Source organism: Caretta caretta, chromosome 3, assembly GCF_965140235.1.
Source record: "Caretta caretta isolate rCarCar2 chromosome 3, rCarCar1.hap1, whole genome shotgun sequence".
NCBI classification, from domain to species: domain Eukaryota; kingdom Metazoa; phylum Chordata; order Testudines; family Cheloniidae; genus Caretta; species Caretta caretta.
Window position 1 is genome coordinate 10342419 of NC_134208.1, and position 14293 is coordinate 10356711.

The 14293-nt window shown below is 51.4% G+C and overlaps 1 long non-coding RNA gene across 2 annotated transcripts in view; it reads right to left on the minus strand.

Moving 5' to 3' along the window:
* The window catches only part of LOC125634713 (uncharacterized), a 45544-nt gene that overhangs the window by 17428 nt on the left and 13823 nt on the right, over positions 1 to 14293 (minus strand). The window contains exon 3 of one of the 2 annotated variants that reach the window (XR_007356024.2): positions 6672 to 6874. The exons of the other annotated variant lie outside the window; for it this stretch is intronic. This is a non-coding gene — a long non-coding RNA (uncharacterized LOC125634713). Of the gene's footprint in view, positions 1 to 6671; positions 6875 to 14293 lie in introns of those variants that run through there. 2 annotated transcript variants of the gene reach the window in all.

Below are 14293 nucleotides of genomic sequence, written 5' to 3' on the forward strand. Positions count from 1 at the left end.
AGGGTGTAAGGAGACCTTGCATGTTACTGGCCAACTCCCTGTGGAGCTGCATGTCATCTCCAGGGCTAAGCCAATGCAAAGAATCAATCCATCACTCCTCCTGGGCTTCCTTTGTGTTTCTCACTCCCATTACTCAGCCTGGTAAATGGCTGCCTCCTCCCCTTTGTCAGGTGGGTCATTAGCATTTTCACTGACACCTGAGTTCTTGGAAAGACCCTCTACCTGCCTTAGAGAGACAGAGTTAGTTTTTACAAATACATCAGGAACAACATCTTGCAAAAGTGGGACCTGGATTGGGGTGCACTCGGTCATCCGTCTCGCTGTTCCCAAGAGGTCCATTGTATGACTGCTCCTCTCCAGGACGTCAGTTACACAGTTCCGTCTGAAGACCTGAGCCACTGGTAGGGTGCCTGGGAGCACAGATGCAGATCCAGAAAACTTCTCCTGGCTAAACCCTTCCAGATAATTAGTGAGGAGACATTCTTGTACTTCCCCACATCCCTGCGTAACTTCCCTCTCTGGGCCCCCCTCTAAGGCACACACCTTTGTGCTCTGTGGAGTGGTATCTATCCCCTGTGCAGCTGTGGGCTCACAGCTAACAGCCAGAACAGACCTTTCACTGGTAAGGACTGTACTCTCCTCCCTCTTCGAATTGGGCTTGCCTCCAGTTACAGAGCCCATGGAATCTTCACCCGCCACAGCAGTCTCTAGGATTCCATCACCCTCCTCTAGGGTTCCCTCTAGGACACATATCCCTATGCATTCTAGAGCGAGGTCTATTCCATGCTTAACTGCAACCTCCTGGTGGCAGCCAGTAACCTGGACAGTCTTCTTACAGTCAGGAAAAACATTCCTATCTCCAAAGGAAATAGCCACCAGGTATAGGAGCTGGTCTCAACCACACCCACCCTTGGTAGCAAACTGCTTTTCACAGCTGCAGAGGAATTAAAGAGACAATCTCCTATTTCCCTAGCAGTTTCTGTGACTTTACTCTTTCCCTCTGGGGCTTCAGAACAAGATCCCTCCTTGTTGCTGACAGACCCCTGGACAGCCTGAGCCACATTGAAAAAGATGTTCCCCAATAATATTTTGGTTGGGTTATGGGTAACAGCAGCAACTGTTAATTCAGATTGCAAAGTCTCAGTTTCCATGTGCACTTTAGCCAAAGGCACAAGGATTTTGTGATCTCCTACTAACAAAAGCTCTGCCATCTGTCCTGGCAGTATGTCTTTCTCCGGAACAAGGTCTCTCCTGACCACAGAAATTTCTGCACCAGTATCTCTCCATCCAGGGAGCAATTTGCCATTTACTTTGACTGCCTTTATGTGCTTCTTGCCAGTCTATGCAGTGGCAATCTTTACAAACCCTGTATGATAATTGGCAGTTGCCTCGGTGTAGGCGTGCAGGAGGGTGCAGGGGAGGGAGCGGGGCGCGGCATGTTAAAGTCCATTCACTGCGGGTGGTGCCTCTTCCTGGCCATCCTGGCAGAGGTGCCAACTTTCTAATCGCACAGAACCGAACACCCTTGCCCTGCCACCTGCCTCGCCCTTTCCCCGAGGCCCTGCCCCTTCTCTAAGGCCCTATCTCCACTCACTCACCCTTGCCAGCTCCCCTGCCTCCGTCACTCACTCACCCCCACCCTCACTCGCTTTCACTGGGCTGGGGCAGGGGTACAGGAAGGGGTGAGGGCTACAGCTGGGGATGTGGGCTCTGAGGTGGGGCCGGAAATGAGAGATTCGCAGTGTGGGAGGGGGTGAGGGCTCTATCTGGGGCTGTGGGCTCTGGGGTGGGACTGGGGATGAGGGGTTTGGGATACAGGAGGGGGCTCTGGGCTGGAGCCAAGCGCTCTGGAGTGCGGGAGCGGGCTCAGGGCTGGGGGTTGAGGTGCGGGAGGCAATGCAGACTCTGGCTGGGGGTGTGGGCTCTGGGGTGGGGTCAGGGATGAGGGGTTTGGGAGGGGGTGCAGGCTCTGGGAGGGAGTTTGGGTGCTGGAGGGGGTTCCAACCTGGGGCAGGGTGTTCAGGATGCAAGGTCTGGGAGGAAGTTAGGGTGTGGGAGGGGGTTCCAACCTGGGGCACAGGGGTTGGGGTGCTTAGCCCCACTGTGCCACCAACTGGGAGCTGCCTGAGGTAAGGCAGGCTCCCTGCCTGCCCTGGATCCACACTGATCCCAGAAGCAGCCGGCACGTCTGGCTCCTAGGCAGAGGCATGGCCAGGTGGCTCTGTGTGATGCGCTCTACCCGTGCCCTCAGGCGCCACCCCCGCAGGTGCTGCCCCCACAGCTCCCATTGGGCTCAGTTTCCGGACAATGGGAGATGCGGAGCCAGTGCTCAGGGCAGGGGTAATACACAGAGCTTCCCTGATCGCCCCTGCGCCTAGGGGCCAGGCATGCCAGCCACTTCTGGGAAGCTCCACAGAAGCAGGGCAGGCAGGGAGCCTGCCTTAGCCCCACTGTGCCATCGACAGGATTTTTAATGGCCCTACATCCTGGCGATTAGCTTTGACAGGCGTTGCAGCTCCCCTCTGATGGTGTCTTCACCCATCTCCTCGTCTCTCCTCTCTCCATGTCTCGTCCTGCAGTGGCCCCTTCCATTCCAGGAACTTCAGCCTCCTCTTTGTGATTCAGCCCTCTGGCTAGGTCACAATACATGTTCCCCTTCCAGGAGGATGTAATAAAGTCTTTCCCAGACAAACTGTCCCAGGCTGTCCACTGTCCACTTCCTGACCTGTGCCATGTCCACAGTGGCTGGTAAGGAAACCCAGGATGGCCCTCTACTCTGGGTTCCAGCTCAGGACCCTCCGGTCAGCAGCCAAGGCCTGCATAGTCCTATCTTGCTGCTTTCCCTCTGAACCTTCTCCTATCTTCCTGGCATCCCCCCCTCTCTGGGTACACCAGACTCCCCACTCATCTTCCAGGGAGTAATTGTGGACTACCCTCTGTATCCCAAACACACCTCCCTCCTCACAGGGAGTGACTGCATCCTATTTCCCTGCAGCCCCCTTCTGTTGCCAGCTTCCTGGCTTTTTATAAGACCTGACTGTTCCTCCTCAGCTGAACGCTGTCAGCAATTAGGTCCCAGCTCTCCCTGGCTTCTCCTCCAGGTGCAGCCTCGGCAGTTAATCAGCCTACCCGGCCACCTTAACCCCTTCCAGTCTTGCATGGGGTAGAGCCCGTATCACAGACTTTCACACCACAAGGTGAGAAACTGAGGCAAAGGACACTGCCCAGTGTACTGTGGGGTTGGTGTTTGCTCATGGTCATATGCTTTCAGATCATGGTTGTGGTATTGTCCCAAATTAATGCTGGGTTCCTTTTCCCTTTTAATTAGAAGTTTTCTTTGCTATACACAGATTCAGTGCTTGCGAGAGGGGAAATATTACCTCTGAGAGGCACCCAGGGGTGGTGTTTAATTTTCCCGTATTACTGGGTGTGGGCTTAAGCCAGTTCTATGTTATATTGTCAAGAGGAACCCCTAGATATTGAACCCAGCCTTGTTGCTGCCAACTCCACTTGGCAGAAGGGTTACAAAATCATGGAGCAGGTCCTCAAGGAATCCATTTTGAAGCACTTGAAGCAGAGGAATGTGATCAGGAACAGTCAACAAGGATTCACCAAGGGTAAGTCATGCCTGACCAACCTGATTGCCTTCTATGATAAGATGATTGGCTCTGTGGATATGGGGAAAGCAGTGGATGTGATATATCTTGACTTTAGCAAAGCTTTTGATACGGTCTCCCACAGTATTCTTGCCAGCAAGTTAAAGAAGTATTGTTGGACTATAAATGGACTATAAGGTCTATAAGGATAGAAAGCTTGCTAGATTGTTGGGCTCAACAGGTAGTGATCAACGGCTTGATGTCTAGTAGGCGGCTGGTATCAAGTGGCGCACCCCAGGGGTCTGTCCTGGGGCTGGTTTTGTTCAACGTCTTTTTTAATGATCTGGATGATGGGATGAATTGCACCCTCAGCAAGTTCGCAGATGACACTAAGCTAGGGGGAGAGGTAGATATGCTGGAGGATAGGGATAGGGTCCAGAATGACCTAGACAAATTGGAGGATTGGGCCAAAAGAAATCTGATGAGGTTCAACAAGGACAAGTGCAGAGTTCTGCATTAGGAAGGAAGAATCCCATGCACCGCTACAGACTGGGGACTGACTGGCTAAACGGCAGTTCTGCAGAAAAGAACGTGGGGATTACAGTGGATGAGAAGCTGGATATGAGTCAGCACTGTGCCCTTGTTGCCAAGAAGGCCAATGGCATATTGGGCTGTATTAGTAGGAGCATTGCCAGCATATCGAGGGAAGTGATTATTCCCCTCTATTCGGCACTGGTGAGGCCACACCTTGAGTATTGTGTCCAATTTTGGTCCCCCCACTACAGAAGGAATGTGGACAAATTGGCGAGTCCAGGGGTGGGCATCAAAAATTATTAGGGGGCTGGGGCACTTGACTTACGAAGAGAGGCTGAGGGAACTGGGCTTATTTAGTCTGCAGAAGAGAAGAGTGAGGGGGGATTTGATAGCAGCTTTCAGCTACCTGAAGGGAGGTTCCAAGAGGATGGAGCTAGGCTGTTCTCAGTGGTGGCAGATGACAGAACAAGAAGCAATGGTCTCAAGTTGCAGTTGGGGAGGTCTAGGTTGGATATTAGGAAACACTATTTCTCTAGGAGGGTGGTGAAGCACTGGAATGGGTTACCTAGGGAGGGGTGGACGCTCCATCCTTAGAGGTTTTTAAGGCCTGGCTTGATAAAGCCCTGGCTGGGATGATTTAGTTGGTGTTGGTCCTGCTTTGAGCAGGGGATTGGACTAGATGACCTCCTGAGGTCTCTTCCAACCCTAATGCTCTATGATTCTATGACTAAAAATCCTTGCTACAAAACTAGCAATCTCAGGTGCCAATCTCTTCACTGTTCTCGTGTGGAAGTTATCCAGTCTCGTGTGGAAGTTATCCATATGAGCACATTAAGTTCTTTAAATTTTTCTTCCACCTCAGATGTGGGAATTTCCATTTCTCATTTTCACCCGCATATTGCCCGCATGTACATGGATCATTGTAATTGAAAACCAGGCAAAGTTTTCGTTTAGATTTTGGGCCATGCCTAGATTATATTTAATCTCCTTCCCATCCCACACAACTCTCTCCCTGAGGAGAGGATGAGAGAAAGAATGAACCACACATGACACTCGTTAGTCATATGTGGTGTTGCTGTAGCATATTGGTCGCAGGATATTAGAGAGACAAGGTAGGTGAGGTAATAATATTGAGATCAGAAGAAGAGCTCTGTGTAGCTTGAAAGCTTGTTTCTCTCACCAACAGAAGTTGGAGCAATAAAAGATATCCCCTCCCCCACCTCATCTCCGATGTTAGTCATGTCATTTAATGAGTTGCTGGAAGGTACTCAGATACTACAGTGATGAGAATGGTAGAACCTACACAAACTAGAATACCAATGCGGTTTACACATCTCTAGTACTTCAGTGGTCAGTGACAGAGACTTGGATTCACTAGGCACAGAGATAATCTCTGCATTGCAAATATTCCTTTCAAGGGTCCAGAGAAAATTAATTGTGTTTTTTCCAAATTATCAGGATTAAAACTATCTATTTTCCACATGCAGATTGGAATTTGCAAAGTCACCTCTTAAGAGCTGGCCAATGTCCTTTTGGGCCTGCACATGCCTATATAACGCAGGTTCATAGGGAGAACTGTGCTTTTCTGTATGTGGAGTATAAGAGGGTTCAAAAGCGAGGGAAGTAGAAAGAGCAAAGAGACACAGGGTCTGGGAAAAGGGATGATGGTCATGTGCAGACATCCCCTCACCAAAATACCTCTTAGCCAAGGGAAAGGAGAACTGGGCTGGGAGCCAGGAGAACATGGGTGCAATCCCGGCCCTGTCAAAGTCAATGACAGAAATGCCCATTTATTTCAATGGGACCAGGGTTTCTCCCCTGGGGTTCTATTCGGTACTGATGCAGGGGAATAATCACTTCCCTCTATCAGTTGGCAATGCTCCTACTAATACAGCCCAATATGCCGTGAACATGAGCATATAGAAATGGTGGAAGAAAATCACTGAGCTGACACAGTGAAGACAGATTTGGTGGTCTCAGCAGAGAGGCCAAGCACTGAGTAAGCCATGGAGATGGAACTAGCCTCTCCCTACTGGAGAGGAGCCCTCTTGAGGAGAATTGGGGCACTTTGGGGGGCAGGTGGGGAAGCATGTACCTGAACTCTCCTGGCCTCTATCCCCACAGTGCAACTGGCAACCTTGTTGGGGGGCCCAGCAGGGCAGTGAAGGCCTGAGTGGGCTTTGAAGACTGAACTCTGCCCTGTGCCCTTGAGGTGATCCCACCGGGTTAGAGCCCAGGCACATTGGGCGGGGGCAGGCCGTGTAAGGGAGCTTTTCCTCACACAGCCTCTGTCCATCCAGCGCCTTCCACCAGCACCACGTTCATGGAGAGAAAGTGAGGGGACAAAGCCCACAAGTTGTTTTTCTTTCCCATGAGCCATTTTGCAGACACGGATCCGGGATAAACTGGCCCTTCCCTGGGCCATCGGTAACAGGCCTGTTAACGGGCCATTGGGCCCACTCTGCGCAAGACCCCTGAGAGACGCGTGACCCACACAACACACGCCAAGCCCAGAAATGCTCTTATTTAATGAGAGGAGTGAACAACATTTCCGCTAAACAGTCAGGAGCCCGCTGCCGCAGCCGCTCCTCTTCCAGGGGCGGGTGAAGCCGTCCACGCTCATTTCCCCTTTTTCACGGGGACACAGCAGGTGTACTTTCCGCAGTTATAGGGTAATGTCGGCCTCTCATGTTTGCCACATTTCAGGGTGCAGCGACCAGGACAGACCTTCTTCTGCCCATGGCCTGCACCAGAGAGAGAGAGAGAGAGAGTCCAGGGTTAGGTAAGAGAAAGAAACTGCACTCACAGTCAGTGCCCACCACTACACACACCCCTCCCAGCGGTTCATACACAGCATTGATGGGTAGGGCTGGGCTTTGGGCTTGAGTCCACATAGGACAAGAGCCCGGTTTCTTCCCCAGCAGCATCACACCCTTCCTGGACCCTCACATTCATGCTGAATCCCAAGAGATGAGACTGACTGGGAAGCTGAATGGCAATTTCTTGCTCTAGAGGGGAAGGGCTGCTCACCATGCCAGCAGCTACCTTCCCCTTCCTGAGGCCTCTCCCTCCACATGGTTAGCATCCTTCTTGAGAGCACCCATCCCAGCCCCAGCTCCTCCAGGGTGCGAGCTGCCCCTACTGGCTGGTGGGAGGGGTTTGGGGATGGAAGAATGAGAGAAAAGGGGGAAAGGTGGTGAGGTCTAAGGTGGAGGAACAGGGAGTGGGAGGGGGAAAGGAGAGGAGGCTGACGAGAACAGACTGCAGTTAAAGCAGGGGGGTCTTCAGAGATAGAGACAGAGCAAGGAGTGATGGAAGGGGCTAGTGGGGAGAGAAGGGAAAGAGAGGAAATGGTGGGGGTCCCAGGGCTGGTGGGAAGGATGTTGGGATGGGAAGAATGAGAGAAAAAGGGGAAAGGTGGTGGAAAAAGAAGAGGGAGTGGGAGAAGTCTGAGGTGGAGGAACAGGGAGTGGGAGGGGGAAAGGAGAGGGGGCTGGTGGGGAGTGGGAGAGATGGAAGATGCCCAGAGTGAAGGGGAGAGAGTAGAGTGAGGTGGAAGGGGTGGAAAGGGTGGAAAGAATGGAAAACAGGGAGCTGGAAGAAGGGGAAGGACAGTGGGTATGGGAGAGAGGAGAGGATGGGCAGGGTTTGGGGGAAGGCGGAGCGATGTTGGGAGGGGAGATTCACTTCTGTGGAACCTCTGGCAGATCTTGGTACTACCAGCACAGTGATGGTGGCAGAACCCAGCTCCTGCCCATTTGCACAAACACTTCTGGGAATCACGTGGGCAGGCTGATCATATTAAGTGAGGCATAAAGTTAAAGCTCCATCCAGAGGAATTGGGGGAGGGGGGTCCCCATGGGTCTTACAGCTGTCTCAGGGTCTGAAGACACAGTGAGGCAGCATTGTTACACCTGGTTCGAGTTTGAGATGTTACCTTTAAAATCATAAGGCGAAAAATTGCTTCTCTTGTGCTCCCCCAGTGACTCTATGGCTGTTGGGTCTGATCCGTGAGCACACTCTGAGCTGCACTATCCAAGCAGGCTGCTGGAACATTTTTGGCTTATACCCTATTTCAGGCTGAATTTTTTGGGAGTGGGAGGCTGGAAGGGCAGCACGGACTCTTTTCTCTGAAGCAGAGACCTCCCTAAAAGCAGAGCCCACAGGACACCCCCTGTTCAGTCCTTCCCTTTAGAATTTGAGGCCAGCATTCTTGCACTTCAATGCTCACTGTCAGACTCCTAAATCCATATCAAGGTACCCACATAAAAGTGGCCTGATTTTCAGAAGGAACCCAAAGAAGATGAGGATGCTCAGGACCTCTGGAAATCAGGCCTGTTTGATCTTTGTGCCTGATGTGGATTCAGGTGTTTAACGTTAGGATCACAGCCTGGGGTGAGAGTGCTGGCCCTTGGTGTCTGAGTTCTGATGGTTGGAGAGAGGGTTGAATTCTCTGTTCGTCCTTATGGGAATCCTCCTTACACAGAGTCCCATAGTAACTCACTAGAAAGAACCCAGAGAGCTAGATACTCAGCTGCACATCTAAAAATGCACAAATAATTTGATACCTAATTTGTGCTCTCAGTTGTCCTGGCACAGATTGTCCAAAAAACCTGCCCCATCACTGAATACTGCCTGAGAGTCTGAATCCTTTATGTTACCCTCAATTCCCCCTCCATTGTCCCTATTTCCACCCCACACAGGTCGACATCTCACCTGGAGTGGCCAAGGAGACCAGCAGGAGAACAGCAAACACAAGGTAGAGGAACCTCATGGCTGGAGGTCGGCTGGGATCTCAGCAAGTCTGGAGAGAAGAGAAGTAGAGAGAGGCTGGATCTAGGAGTGGTGAAGAGGTGAGGCTGGGAATCCCGGTATTTATAGAGAGTTTGCTGACAGAGAGAAGGGTGCTGAGGGAGGAACATGAACTCACTGATCTCCAAGTACGTGTTGTTCACTCCTTGACACACTGTAATGTCGCTCTGGCCCAGTGGGCCCGCGCACAATGATGCAAACCTGCCTTGTACTCAGGACCCATTGTTCACTCCCCATCATGAGGAACGTGCATGGTTCCCTCCCACACACGCACAGCACCCGGACATGCGGGGGGAATTCTCCCTCCTTCACATCCGGCTTCCAGAGGTTAGGGGGAATTTGACAAATTTTGCGTTACTTCCCAAATAAACAAAACGCCACCAACTGTAGCTCTATTGAAGTGGTGGAGGCAGGAGGTAGAGGGGGGATGGACAATAGGGAGCTGTTTGGAGCAGACTGCTGGGTCAGAAAGACCTGATGGAGATTTGTAGGTATGACTGTGATGGGGAAGGAATCCGTGTCACCAGTTCAGGGGCCTTTCTCCTCCTTCACCTCCGTAAGAGCAACTCAATCAGTCCATGTGTTACAGGCCTGCGTTGCTATGTTGGCTGTGTTCACCGTTGTTAATGGTGGAGAGACTTTCCATGGAGGCTCTGCAGGGCTCTGTCCTGGTCCCTTTCACATCACCTTTTCTCTGGGTAATGTCCCCCACGAACACAAATTCATGTACCAATTCTAGGCTCATGACTCGCAGATCTACCTCTCTGCTCCAGACCTGCTGTCCAAAGGCACATCTTGGCCTGTCTCTTCGACATTGCCTCGGGGATGTCTGTCAGCTCAAGCTAAATGTGACTAAATCAGAGCTTCTAATCTTTTCCCCAGTACTGTGCACAACATCACCATCATGCTTGGCATTCAGGCCCCAAATCGGGGAGTCAGTTTTTGACTCAGGCCTCTCTCTAGATCAGGGGTTCCCAAACTTTAACAACCTGCAAACCCCTTTCACAAAAATATCAAATCTCGCGAACCCCCACCTAAAAATGAATATTTCCAGGGATTGTCTCCTTACCTGAGCAAAAACGATAGAAGCAGTGATCTTGGAAATAATTTTTTTTTTATTACACGCTTATTGCACACTATTTATTAGTACATTATTATTTATCATAACATTATTAATTTTATTACATTATGAAAACGACAACACTCTTCCAAGATTTCACTTTTGTTGTTCATATCACTTCGATTAAGCCTCCTACATGTTTCATCAAGGAGTACCAGATGTGAAACAGCATGAAGGTATTTAAGAAGCCAACTCAGTTAAAGAATTCCTTCCACAAACATACGGGTCTTGAGCAGTCCAGGCAAACAACGCACGACTACAACAAAGCTTAAACTTGTTCTGCCAGGAATTCATGGTCCCAGGGCTTGGGCTGCCAGCCTCCACAGGCCTCGAGCTGCCGGCCCTCATGCCTGGGGTCCCCAGGGATGGCTCTGTCCACCATTACAGAATTTTTTTCTGAGAACCTCCTAATACATCCCCAGTTTGGGAACCACTGCTCTAGATCTTCCCATCTGGGCTCTGTCTAAATCCTGCCAATTCTTTGTGAATAACATCTCTATGATACAGCCTTTCCTATCCATCCACACTGCTAAAACTCTCTGCATCTCACACCTCAATCACTGCAACATCTTTCTTCCTGGCCTCAATAAAAGCAATCTTGCCCTGATCATCTCCATTCGCAATGCTACTGCAAAGATCATGTTCCTAGCTCGTCACTTCGACCACTCCCTCTCTTGGCATCCCTCCATGGGCTCCTCCTTCTTTAGCCCATTGAACATATGCTGCTTGGATTCACTTTCAAGGCCCTTCATAGTCAATCCCAAGCCTTACCTATCATCTCTCATTCACTATCAAGATAATCAACTCTTGCCTCCGATCAACCCGGGTTGCCAGCCTCCATCATGCACTTGTTAAACTTATGTGCTTTTTCCCACGCTGCCCTTCACACTTGGGAGGAGCTCCCTGTAATCATCTGGAAAGCCCCCTCATTAGCCACCTTCAAATCCCTCCTCAAACACTCTCCTTTGCCATGACACCTAAAACGGTTACGCTGCTGGTGTGAAGAGACTGCTGCCTGTCACGCTGATCGTTACTGTCTCATTGTTTCCTTGTATCAGAGGGGTAGCCATGTTAGTCTGTATCCACAACAGCAAACTCCCTTCTTCAGATGGGGTTTTTTTACCCACGAAAGCTTATGCCCAAATAAATCTGTTAGTCTTTAAGGTGCCATCAGACTCCATATTGTTTCCTTGTACTCCGCAATCAGACTATCTGTTGTCTCTTGTCGGATACTTAGATTGCAAGCCCCTTAGGGTAGGGACAGTCTTTTTGTTCTGTTTGTACAGCACCTCAAACAATGGTCTGTGACTGGGGCCCTAGGTGTTAAGCTAGTAATAATTAATTAATTAATGAATAGTAATAAGACTCTCAAGCTGTGACAAGGGGACAGTGCGTGTAACTAGTTTTCAAATCCTTTAATCTTTCTCCTGGCTCTTCTCTGAACCCTCTCCAATTCATCAACATCCTTCTTGAATGGTTGCCACCAGAACTGGAGACAGTATTTCATCAGTGGACACCTCAGTACCAGATACACAGGTTATTTTGCCTCTCTTCTTTCACCCTATTTATGCATCCAAGGATTCCAGGAGATCTTTTGGCCACAGCATCAGACAGGGAGCTCTTATTCAGCTGACTGTGTACCATGAACCCCAAGTCTTATTCAGAACCATGGCTTCCCAGGACAGAGTCTCCCGTCCTGTAAGTATGGCCTGCATTCTTTGCTCCTCAGTGTGTATACATTCACACTTAGCCATATTACAACATTACTGTTTGCTTGTACCCAATTGCCCAAGCAGTCGAGATCCCGCTGTATCAGTGACCTGTCCTCTTCATTATTTACCACTTCCCCATCAGTGTGTTACCTGCAAACTTTGTTTTCTTCCAGGTCACTGATGATGATGTTGAATAGAGTGGGATCCAAGACCAGAAGTGCATGGCCAGGCTGGAAATCCTGCCCCACCACAGTAGGGCTAGTCAAAATTAGTAAATAGATTTGGTGAATTTTTAAAAGTATCCACATTTTCAGTGATTTTTCTTCATTTTTTAAAGAAACCCGAAAACAGAGCTTGGAGAGCCTGCAGTCTAAGAGAAATTAGAACACCTTAGAGGGAGGGTTTTAGGGGGAAACAGTGACCGTTGGTGGGGAGAAAGCTGTGACCCAGAGGGGAGGAAGGAAGAGTGGGAGGGGAGCAGAGGGATGCAGCCATGGAGGCTGAGGATGGTGGGGAAGGAAGCAGGGACCAGCAGAGTGTTGAGAGGCATAGTGGTTGTGGTAACCATAGATGGAGGGTGAACCACCAGCTGGGGAAGGCTAGCCCCTGGCCACCCCATCCTGCCCGAGGACCCACCCCCCATCTCCCCTGGAGTCCCTCCTCCCTGAGGCTGCCAGCCCCCGCCCAGCCCCAGAGCGCTGGGCGGGCGGTGCGCAGCCCATGAGCACAGGGTGGGCGGCACGCAGCCCCTGAATGCAGGGCGGGCAGGGTGCGGCCCCCCAGGCCGCCGAACACAGGGTGGGCGGGTGACACGTGGCCCCCCCCCGCCCCCACAGCCCCTCAAGCACAGGGCACGTAGCCCCAGCGCCTCCAGCCCCCCGCCCCCCGAGTGATGGGCAGCGCAGCCCCAGCCACCTCAAGTCCCGGCCACCCTAGCCCCAGCCCCAGCACGCCTCCCTGAAGAGCAGCCTGCCTGGGCCGGGGCGAAGGGCAAGCAGGAGGGGACTTTCGGGGAGGAGCATGGGTGGGGCCACGCCGGGCTGTTTGGGGAAGCACAGCCTCCCCCAGCCTATGAGACACACTGCCCATGGTGGTAACAAGAACCCAGAGGGGAAGGGGGAAGTGGTGTGTATGTCGGGGGGAGGGGGAAGCATCAGCTGCCCGAAGGGTTGGTGGGTGAGCGAGTGGGAAAGCAGCAGGGGTTGTGTGAGGGGAGAGGAAGTAGGGACTTGCAGGGCCATGGAGCGTTGGGGTGGGGGGAGGAAGCAGGGACCTGGAAGAGGGAAGTGGGTGGATGGAAGCAGCGACTTGGTGCAGGGGAAGATCGGTGGAGGAGCTGGGACAATTTCCCGTGAACTCTGGGTTTAATCCGTTTAACCTCCCCGAATACTGACGCTGGAAGGAGACAGCGGGGGGATGAGGGGGCAGCGATTCCCAGCCAGGGCTTGGTGGTAGTGGTGAGGGGCGTAAAGGAGGATTCGGAGGGAGACGGGGGAGAAAAGAGTACATTTCTGGAGTCAGGTGGGACGGGGATGGAGGGCAGGTTAAAGAGTAACTGGAGGATAAAGGACTGCGCAGTTCTGAGTTCAGTGGATAGATGGTATCTATAACCTCACCATAAACCCCATCTCCCCCCAGCCCCGGTACCCTCCCCTAGTCCCCACACATCCCAAACAGCTGTCGTTAGAGGACTCCCTAGTGCCCCCTGCTGTTGCCTACGCACATTGCAGGCAGCAGCTGAACATGCGACTCTCTCCCACTGGGTGTACCGCTCGTATGACAGAGGCAGCCAAGCATGCAACTGGCTAGGGATTCATATAATTACAGGTTTCAGAGGAACAGCCGTGTTAGTCTGTATTCGCAAAAAGAAAAGGAGGACTTGTGGCACCTTAGAGACTAACCAATTTATTTGAGCATGAGCTTTCGTGAGCTACAGGTGTCTCTTTTTATAGTGCAGGTCTCGATGAGTAGAACTCTATTGTACTGGGCGCAGTAAAAACGTATTTCAGCTAAGCTACAGAGAGGCTGGGGGAACTGGGGTTATTTAGTCTGCAGAAGAGAAGAGGGAGGGGGGATTTGCTAGCAGCCTTCAACTACCTGAAAGGGGTTTCCAATGAGGGTGGAGCTCGGCTGTTCTCAGTGGTAGCAGATGACAGAACGAGGAGCAATGGTCTCAAGTTGCAGTGGGGGAGGTCTAGGTTGGATATTAGGAAAAACTATTTCACTAGGAGGGTGGTGAAGCACTGGAATGGGCTACCTAGGGAGGTGGTGGAATCTCCTTCCTTAGAGATTTTTAAGGCCCAGCTTGGCAAAGCCCTGGCTGGGATGATTTAGTAGGTGTTGGTCCTGATTTGAGCAGGGGATTGGACTAGATGACCTCCTGAGGTCTCTTTCAACCCTAATCTTCTATGATTCTATGATTCCTTACTGTCCATGTCCTCCACCCCACCCCCTTCTCCCTTGTCAGGCTCCTGGGCTCTAGATAGTTTAAGAAGGCACCATCCATCTCCGTTGTATGA